Here is an 8,241-nt window from a genome sequence, read left to right as displayed (position 1 = left end):
TTGATTTTTTCCAGACCAGGACGCTTCATATAGAAAAAGAGGGGGGCTAGTGGGCCTTCAGGCAGCCCACAAGCATGCCCTGCGCCACCAGGGGTGGTGGTGGCGGTGGGCAAGCTTGTGGGGCTCTGGTGGCCCCCCTCCGGTAGTTCTTTCGCCCAGTATTTTTAATATATTCCAGAAAAAATCCACGTAAATTTTCAGGGCATTTGGAGATGTGTAGAATAGTGTTCTAGGGTTTGCTCCTTTTCCAGTCCAGAATTCCACCTGCCTGAATTCTCCCTCTTCAAATAATCCTTGCAAAATAAGAGAGAAAAGGCATAAATATGGTACCACAAGTAATATAACAGCCCAAAAAGCAATGAATATCAACATGAAAGGATGATGCAAAATGGACGTATCAACTCCCCCAAGCTTAGATCTCGCTTGTCCTCAAGCGAAAACCAAGTTCCATAAATATGTCCACATGTTGATGGACGAAGGTGTCGATAAAACATAATACGGGCATGAGGGCATCATGATCACAGATAGAACATCAATACATCATAAAGATTCTTATGGAAAGTAACAATTCCTTCACAAAGTAAAGCATGAAGCAAAAACCTTACCGAGAAGTAACCAACAATAGTCCATAGTCATTGAAGCAATTGCAATTTGTCACAACATCAGAAAGAGTCAAATAAGAGCTTGTAAGGAAAACCCACATACTCAATGATCTCTTTCGTTTTCCACAATTGTTACAACTCACGTGGTACTCATGGTGTCAAAGTTTCAGCTGGACACAGAGGAAGATAGGGGCTTATAGTTTTGCCTCCCAACTGTTTACCTCAAGGGTAAAAGTCAACAACAATAAAGCATAAGTACTCAACTCCAAGTTGATATATGAATATAGATCTTTCCCAAGCATGTGACGGTAGCCAAGACAAAGGCAAAAAGGGAATTGGTGATGATCACCATGACTCTTACAAGGGTAAAAAGTAAAGGTACAAGATAGACCCTTCGCAGAGGGAAGCAGACGTTGTCATGCACTTTTGAGGTTTGAATGTGTGTCCTCTTAGTGCGGAGGAACGTCACTTTATATTGCCTCCTGTGACAAAGAACTTTATTATGGAGTCTGTCACCTTTATGTCTTCCTCATCACAGGTTCTTACAAAGCTTATTTTCCACACAGTAATAGATCACACATATTAGAGAGCAATTTTTATTGCTTGCACCGATGACAACTTACTTGAAGGACCTTATTCAATCCATAGGTAGGTATGGTGGACTCTTATGGCAAAACTGGTTGGAGGTTTATGGATGCACAAGTAGTATCTCTACTTGGTGCAGGAGTTTTGGCTAATATGAGGTGGAAGCAATCGTCACATGCTAAGGAATCTCTAATCATATAACATTGTTTGGAACCAAGCAAACACAATTCATTATGTTGTCTTCCTTGTCCAACATCTACTCCTAGGCATGTAATAGTTTGGTGAGTGCTCACAATTGTAAAAAGTGTTTAAGATGATATATTTATATGTGAACCTCTCTTTCCTTATTACTTCTTATTAATTGCAACAATGACTGAGGTCTATGTTGATTCATTCTCAACAAGTTTCAATCATCATACTTGTCATAAGTAAAGTTATCACTTTCCATAAGATCGTCTCATGATCTTTCATGCTATCGTTCTTTTCATACTTTTGATCATGGCACAAAGCAAAGCCCTTGACTAAGAAACTCTTTATTATATAGCTCGTAAGCTCGAATACATCGGGGGAGAGACAAAAGCAAAAGACTCAAACTAAAAACTAAAGACTTATTCCTCTAAAAGAAGAAATAAAAACTGAAAAGGAAAGAACTAAAACAAAGGTAAAAGCAAAATATATAAAGGTGATACGATACCAGGGCAACTCCCCCAAGCTTGGCAGAAGCCAAGGGGATTGCCCATACCAATGCTTAGTTGTCTTCCTTTGGTGGTGATGGTGGTGTTGTTGGAGCAGTCTTGAGCTTGTCTAATTTCCACTTGAGCAAAAAGTTCTGCTCCCTTAGATCGTCATTTTCCTCCTCAAGTTTCAAAACTCTATGGCAGAGCTCCTGCTTACTCTCCTGCAAGAAACGAGAAGGGATAAACAAGGTCTTAGGCTTCTTCCTATGGTCACGGAAGCTTGACTTCTTGAACTCCACATGGGTGTTTGCAGGTTGAGGTAGAGGAGCCTCCTCTTCATCGGAACTAATTTTTTCCTTCCCTTTGGGCTCATAGTCCTCTTCCTCATCAGTGGTCCAGCCATATGGTTCCAAGTCCCCATAGACCTTGGGGTTAGCAAGGTAGTTAGCCACATAGCTCTCTCCCTCTGAATCTTGAGAAGATATCTTGACCTAGATCTGAGTCAGAAACAAGCTCGAAACGAAAATAGAGGAAAACTGCGCGATACGGAGATCAAAACCTTCGGGCGACTATATATTGATTTTTTCTGGGCCATAAGGAGTCCTCCGCAAGGAAACGGAGTCCGGGAGGCACACTAGGTGCCCACAAGCTTGCCCACCGCCACCAGGGGGGTGGTGGCGGAGTGGGCCCTTGTGGCTGCCTCGTTTGCTCTCCGGACTGCTTTTTATTTTTCTAACTTTCCAAAAATTTCCAAAACTCAGGAAATTTCCTATTGGAAAAGTATCGGAGTCCAATTTATTGCCGAAACAGATACATCTTCGTTTTCAAGGTCTGAAACAGGCTGATAAACATCCCTTATGTACTCCTCTGGAGTTATGACATTGATGATATTGGTCTCAACGTTTATGGGAGTACCAGAGATGTAATGCTTGATTCTTTGCCAATTTACCACTCTAGGAAAATTTCCTTCCGTGTTATTGATTTTGATGGCACCGGAACAATATACTTCCTCGACAACATAGGGACCTTCCCATTTAGAGAGAAGCTTGCCTGCAAAGAATCTCAAACGAGAATTGTATAGCAAGACATAATCACCTACATTGAACTCTTGTTTCTGTATTCATTTGTCGTGCCATCTCTTAAGCTTTTCCTTGAACAACCTGGCATTCTCGTATGCCTGGGCTCTCCATTCATCTAACGAGCTGATATCAAACAACCGCTTCTCACCGGCAAGTTTGAAATCAAAGTTGAGCTCTTTGATTGCCCAATAAGCTTTGTGTTCCAGCTCAAGAGGTAAATGACAGGCCTTACCGTAAACCATTTTATACGGTGACATGCCCATGTGATTCTTATAAGCAGTCCTATAAGCCCATAGTGTATCATCAAGTTTAGTAGACCAGTTCTTTCGAGATCTATTGACGGTATTTTGTAGGATCAACTTGATCTCCCTATTACTCAACTCAACTTGACCACTAGACTAAGGATGATAAGGAGATGCAACTCTATGGTTAACATCATACTTAGCTAGCATCTTGCGGAAAACACCATGAATGAAGTGTGAACCGCCATCAGTCATCAAGTATCTAGGGACTCCAAATCTTGGGAATATGACTTCTTTAAGCATCTTAATAGAGGTGTGGTGATCAGCATTTTTAGTGGGGATAGCTTCTACCCACTTAGTAACGTAATCCACAGCAACTAAGATGTGAGTGTACCCATTGGAACTCGGGAAGGGTCCCATATAATCAAAGCCCCAGACATCAAATGGTTCAATGACAAGTGAATAGTTCATAGGCATGTTTTGACGCTTACTGATGTTCCCTATCCTTTGGCGTTCATCACAAGACAAGACAAACATACGGGCATCCTTGAAGAGAGTGGGCCAATAGAAACCTGATTGCAATACCTTATGGGCAGTTCTATCTCCAGCATGGTGTCCTCCGTAGGCTTCGGAATGACACTTCTGCAGGATCTGTCCCTGTTCATGTTCAGGCACACAACGTCTAATAACACCATCTACTCCTTCCTTATAAAGGTGAGGATCATCCCAAAAGTAGTGTCTCAAATCAAAGAAGAATTTCTTCTTTTGTTGATAGGTGAAACTGGGTGGTATTTATTTGGCTACGATATAGTTTGCATAATCGGCATACCACGATGCACTAAGTGAAGTGCGGATGACATTTAGTTGCTCATCAGGAAAGCTGTCATCAATTGGTAGTGGGTCATCAAGGACATTCTCTAGCCTAGACAAGTTATCTGCTACAGGGTTATCAGCACCCTTTCGGTCAATGACGTGCAAATCAAATTCCTGTAGTAGGAGAACCCATCTGATAAGCCTAGGCTTAGCGTCCTTCTTCTCCATGAGGTACTTAATAGCAGCATGATCAGAGTGAATAGTGACTTTGTCAACTATGTAAGATCTGAACTTTTCACATGCAAACACGACTGCTAAAAATTCCTTCTCCGTAGTAGCATAGTTTCTTTGGGCACTGTCTAGAGTTTTGCTAGCGTAGTGAATGACATTCAACTTCTTGTCAACTCTTTGTCCTAGAACAGCACCAACAGCATAATCACTAGCGTCACACATGATTTCAAAGGGAAAGTTCCAGTCAGGTGGTTGAACAATAGGTGCGGTTATCAAAGCCTTCTTAAGTATTTCAAAGGCTTCCTCACAATCCTCATCAAAAACAAAAGGAACATCCTTCTGCAAGAGGTTCGTAAGAGGCCTAGAAATCTTAGAGAAGTCTTTAATGAACCTTCTATAGAAACCAGCATGACCTAGGAAACTTCGTATACCTCTGATATCTATGGGGCAACACATTTTCTCAATTGCATCAACCTTAGCCTTATCAACTTCAATGCCTCTCTCAGAAATTTTGTGTCCTAAGACGATACCTTCATTAATCATAAAGTGGCACTTCTCCCAATTCAAGACGAGGTTGGTTTCTTCGCATCTCTGTAAGACTCGATCAAGGTTGCTGAGGCAATCATCAAAGGAAGACCCATAAACGGAGAAGTCATCCATGAAAACCTCGACAATCTTTTCACAAAAGTCAGAGAATATAGCCATCATACATATTTGGAAGGTGGCAGGTGCATTACATAAGCCAAAAGGCATACGTCTATAGGGAAAGGTACCGAAAGGGCAGGTGAAAGTGGTTTTCTCTTGACCAGATTGTGCAACAGGTATCTGCGAGAAACCTGAATAACCGTCTAGAAAGCAGAAGTGTGTGTGCTTTGATAGCCTTTCTAGCATTTGGTCGATGAACGGCAAAGGATAATGATCTTTCTTGGTTGCCTTGTTCAGTTTCCGGAAGTCTATCACCATTCTATAGCCGGTAATAATCCTTTGTGGGATTAGTTCATCCTTATCATTAGGAACGACGGTGATACCTCCCTTCTTAGGTACGCAATGTACTGGACTTACCCAATCACTATGAGCAACATGATAAATGATTCATGCTTCCAGAAGCTTTAATATTTCTTTTCTAACGACCTCCTTCATCTTAGGATTTAATCTCCTTTGATGATCAGCAACTGGTTTAAAGTCAGCATCAGTTTTAATCTTGTGCTGACATAGAGTAGGACTAATACCCTTAAGATCATCAAGAGTATATCCAATAGCAGTGCGGTGCTTCCTCAGAGTTTTGAGTAACTTCTTCTCTTCACGCTCTGAGAGGAGAGCACTAATAATGACAGGATATATCTCCTTCTCATCAAGATAGGCATACTTAAGAGTATTAGGAAACTGTTTAAGCTCGAACACAGGATCACCCTTTGGTGGGGGAGGATCCCCAAGCAGTTCAACAGGCAGATTATTCTTGAGAATGGGATATTGTTCTAAGACAATTTTATCTATCTCATCTCTCTCCTCCATATGCATATCATTTTCATGCTCAAGCAGATATTGCTCTAAAGGATCCATAGGAGGTATGACAATAGAAGCAAGAGCAATGATTTCATCCCTACCAGACGACTCTCTTTCATGGGGTTGTCTTCCAAACTTGGAGAAGTTAAATTCATGAGACACACCGTCAAAACTTACTGTGACAGTCTCCTTAATGCAATCAATGTGAGCATTGACAGTGTTGAGAAAGGGTCTACCAAATATGATGGGACAAAAGCTATCTTGTGTAGTACCAAGGACGAGGAAATCACTAGGATACTTCGTCTTACCACACAGGACTTCTACGTCTCTCACAATTCCCAGAGGGCAGATAGTGTCTCTATTAACTAGCGTAATAGTGACATCAATGGGTTCTAACTCAGCAGGTGCAATCTCATCTTTGATTTCATCATATAGAGAACGGGGTATTGCACTAACACTAGCTCCCATATCACATAAACCATGGTAACAGTGATCTCCTATCTTAACAGAAACAACGGGCAGGCCAACTACAGGTCCATGTTTGTCTTTCGCGTGAGGTTTAGCAATTCTAGCGGAGTCCTCACATAATTTGATAACATGCCCATCTATGTCTTCGGCTAAGAGATCTTTGATAATAGCAACACTAGGTTCAACTCTAATCTCCTCAGGGGGTGCAAGTGGTCTAATGTAACCCCTACATATCACAGTTGGACCTTTAGAATAATCCTTTATCCTAGCAGGGTATGTTGGTTTCTCAGTGTAAGCACAAGGAACAACAGGATCACTAAAAGCTATGATTTTCTCCTCAACTAGATTGGTTTTGGCTATGTTGCTTTCTATAGGAGGATGATATTTAAACCACTTCTCTTTGGGAAGATCAACATGAGCAGCAAAAGATTTACATAGAGAAGCTACTATCTCAGAGTCAAGTCCATACTTAGCGCTAAAATCTCTAGAAGTGTTTGTCTCAACAAAAGATTTAACGCAATCAAACTGGAAATTCATACCTGACTCCTTACCTTCCTCCAGCTCCCAATCTTCAGAGTTGCATTTGATTCTCTCCAGTAAATTCCATTTGTGATCAATATCCTTCTTCATAAAAGAACCGGCACAAGAAGTGTCAAGCATGGTACGATCTTCATGAGAAAGTCGAGCATAAAAGTTTTGAGTGATGATTTCTCTTGAGAGATCATGATTGGGGCATGAATATAGCATTGATTTAAGCCTCCCCCAAGGTTGAGCTATGCTTTCCCTGTCATGAGGCCAAAAGTTATAAATAAAGTTCCGATCACGATGTACTAAATGCATAGGATAGAACTTTTGATAAAATTCCAATTTCAACCCATTGTAGCCCCATGATCCAGTATCATCACATAGCCTATACCATGTCAACGCCTTATCCTTCAAAGATAAAGGAAATACTTTCTTATTTACCTCATCCTCGGGCAAACCTGCAAGCTTAAATAAACCACAAACTTCATCTACATAGATTAGATGAAAGTCTGGATGTGAAGATCCATCTCCTGTAAAAGGATTAGCCAGCAGTTTCTCAAGCATACCCAAAGGAATTTCATAAAAGATATTTTCAGTAGGTACCTCAGGTTGAGGAGCAACTCCTCATGCTTCCGTTCGTGGTGAAGATACCCCGAACAAACTCCTCAAAGGAAGAGTTTCCATAGTGACAAGTGACAATAAATTTCAGCACAGTATAAAAATGTTTCCTTACCAATTTCCACTTACCAAAGGCGCTTCACTCCCCGGCAACGGCGCCAGAAAAGAGTCTTGATGACCCACAAGTATAGGGGATCAATCGTAGTCCTTTCTATAAGTAAGAGTGTCGAACTCAATGAGGAGCAGAAGGCTCTGATAAACGGATTTCAGCAAGGTAATAACTTCAAGCACTGAAAGTAGCGGTAACAAGTGATTGTGTAGCGACGTGAAACGTAGCAAGCAAAGAGTAACAAGTAACAAGTAGTAGCAATGGTGCAGCAAGTAGCGCAATCCCTTTTTTAGCAAGGGACAAGCCTGAACAAAGTCTTATAGGAGGAAAAACGCTCCCGAGGACACACGGGAATATCTGTCATGCTAGTTTCATCATGTTCATATGATTCGTGTTCGTTACTTTGATAGTTTGATATGTGGGTGGACCGGCACGTGGGTACTGCCCTTACTTGGACAAGCATCCCACTTATGATTAACCTTTTTTGCAAGAATCCGCAACTACAAAAGAAGAATTAAGACAAAGTCTAACCATAGCATTAAACTAGTGGATCCAAATCAGCCCCTCACGAAGCAACGCATAGACTGGGGTTTAAGCTTCTGTCACTCCAGCAACCCATCATCTACTTACTACTTCCCAATGCCTTCCTCTATGCCCAAATATGGTGAAGTGTTCTGTAGTCGACGTTCACATAACACCACTAGAGGAAAAACAACATACAACATATCAAAATATCGAATGAATATCAAATTCACATGACTATTATTAACATGACTTATCCCATGTCCT

This window comes from Hordeum vulgare, chromosome 7H, assembly GCF_904849725.1.
Source record: "Hordeum vulgare subsp. vulgare chromosome 7H, MorexV3_pseudomolecules_assembly, whole genome shotgun sequence".
Lineage (NCBI taxonomy): Eukaryota > Viridiplantae > Streptophyta > Magnoliopsida > Poales > Poaceae > Hordeum > Hordeum vulgare.
The sequence above is the reverse complement of the archived record's forward strand: the minus strand, read 5'-3'. Positions refer to the sequence as shown.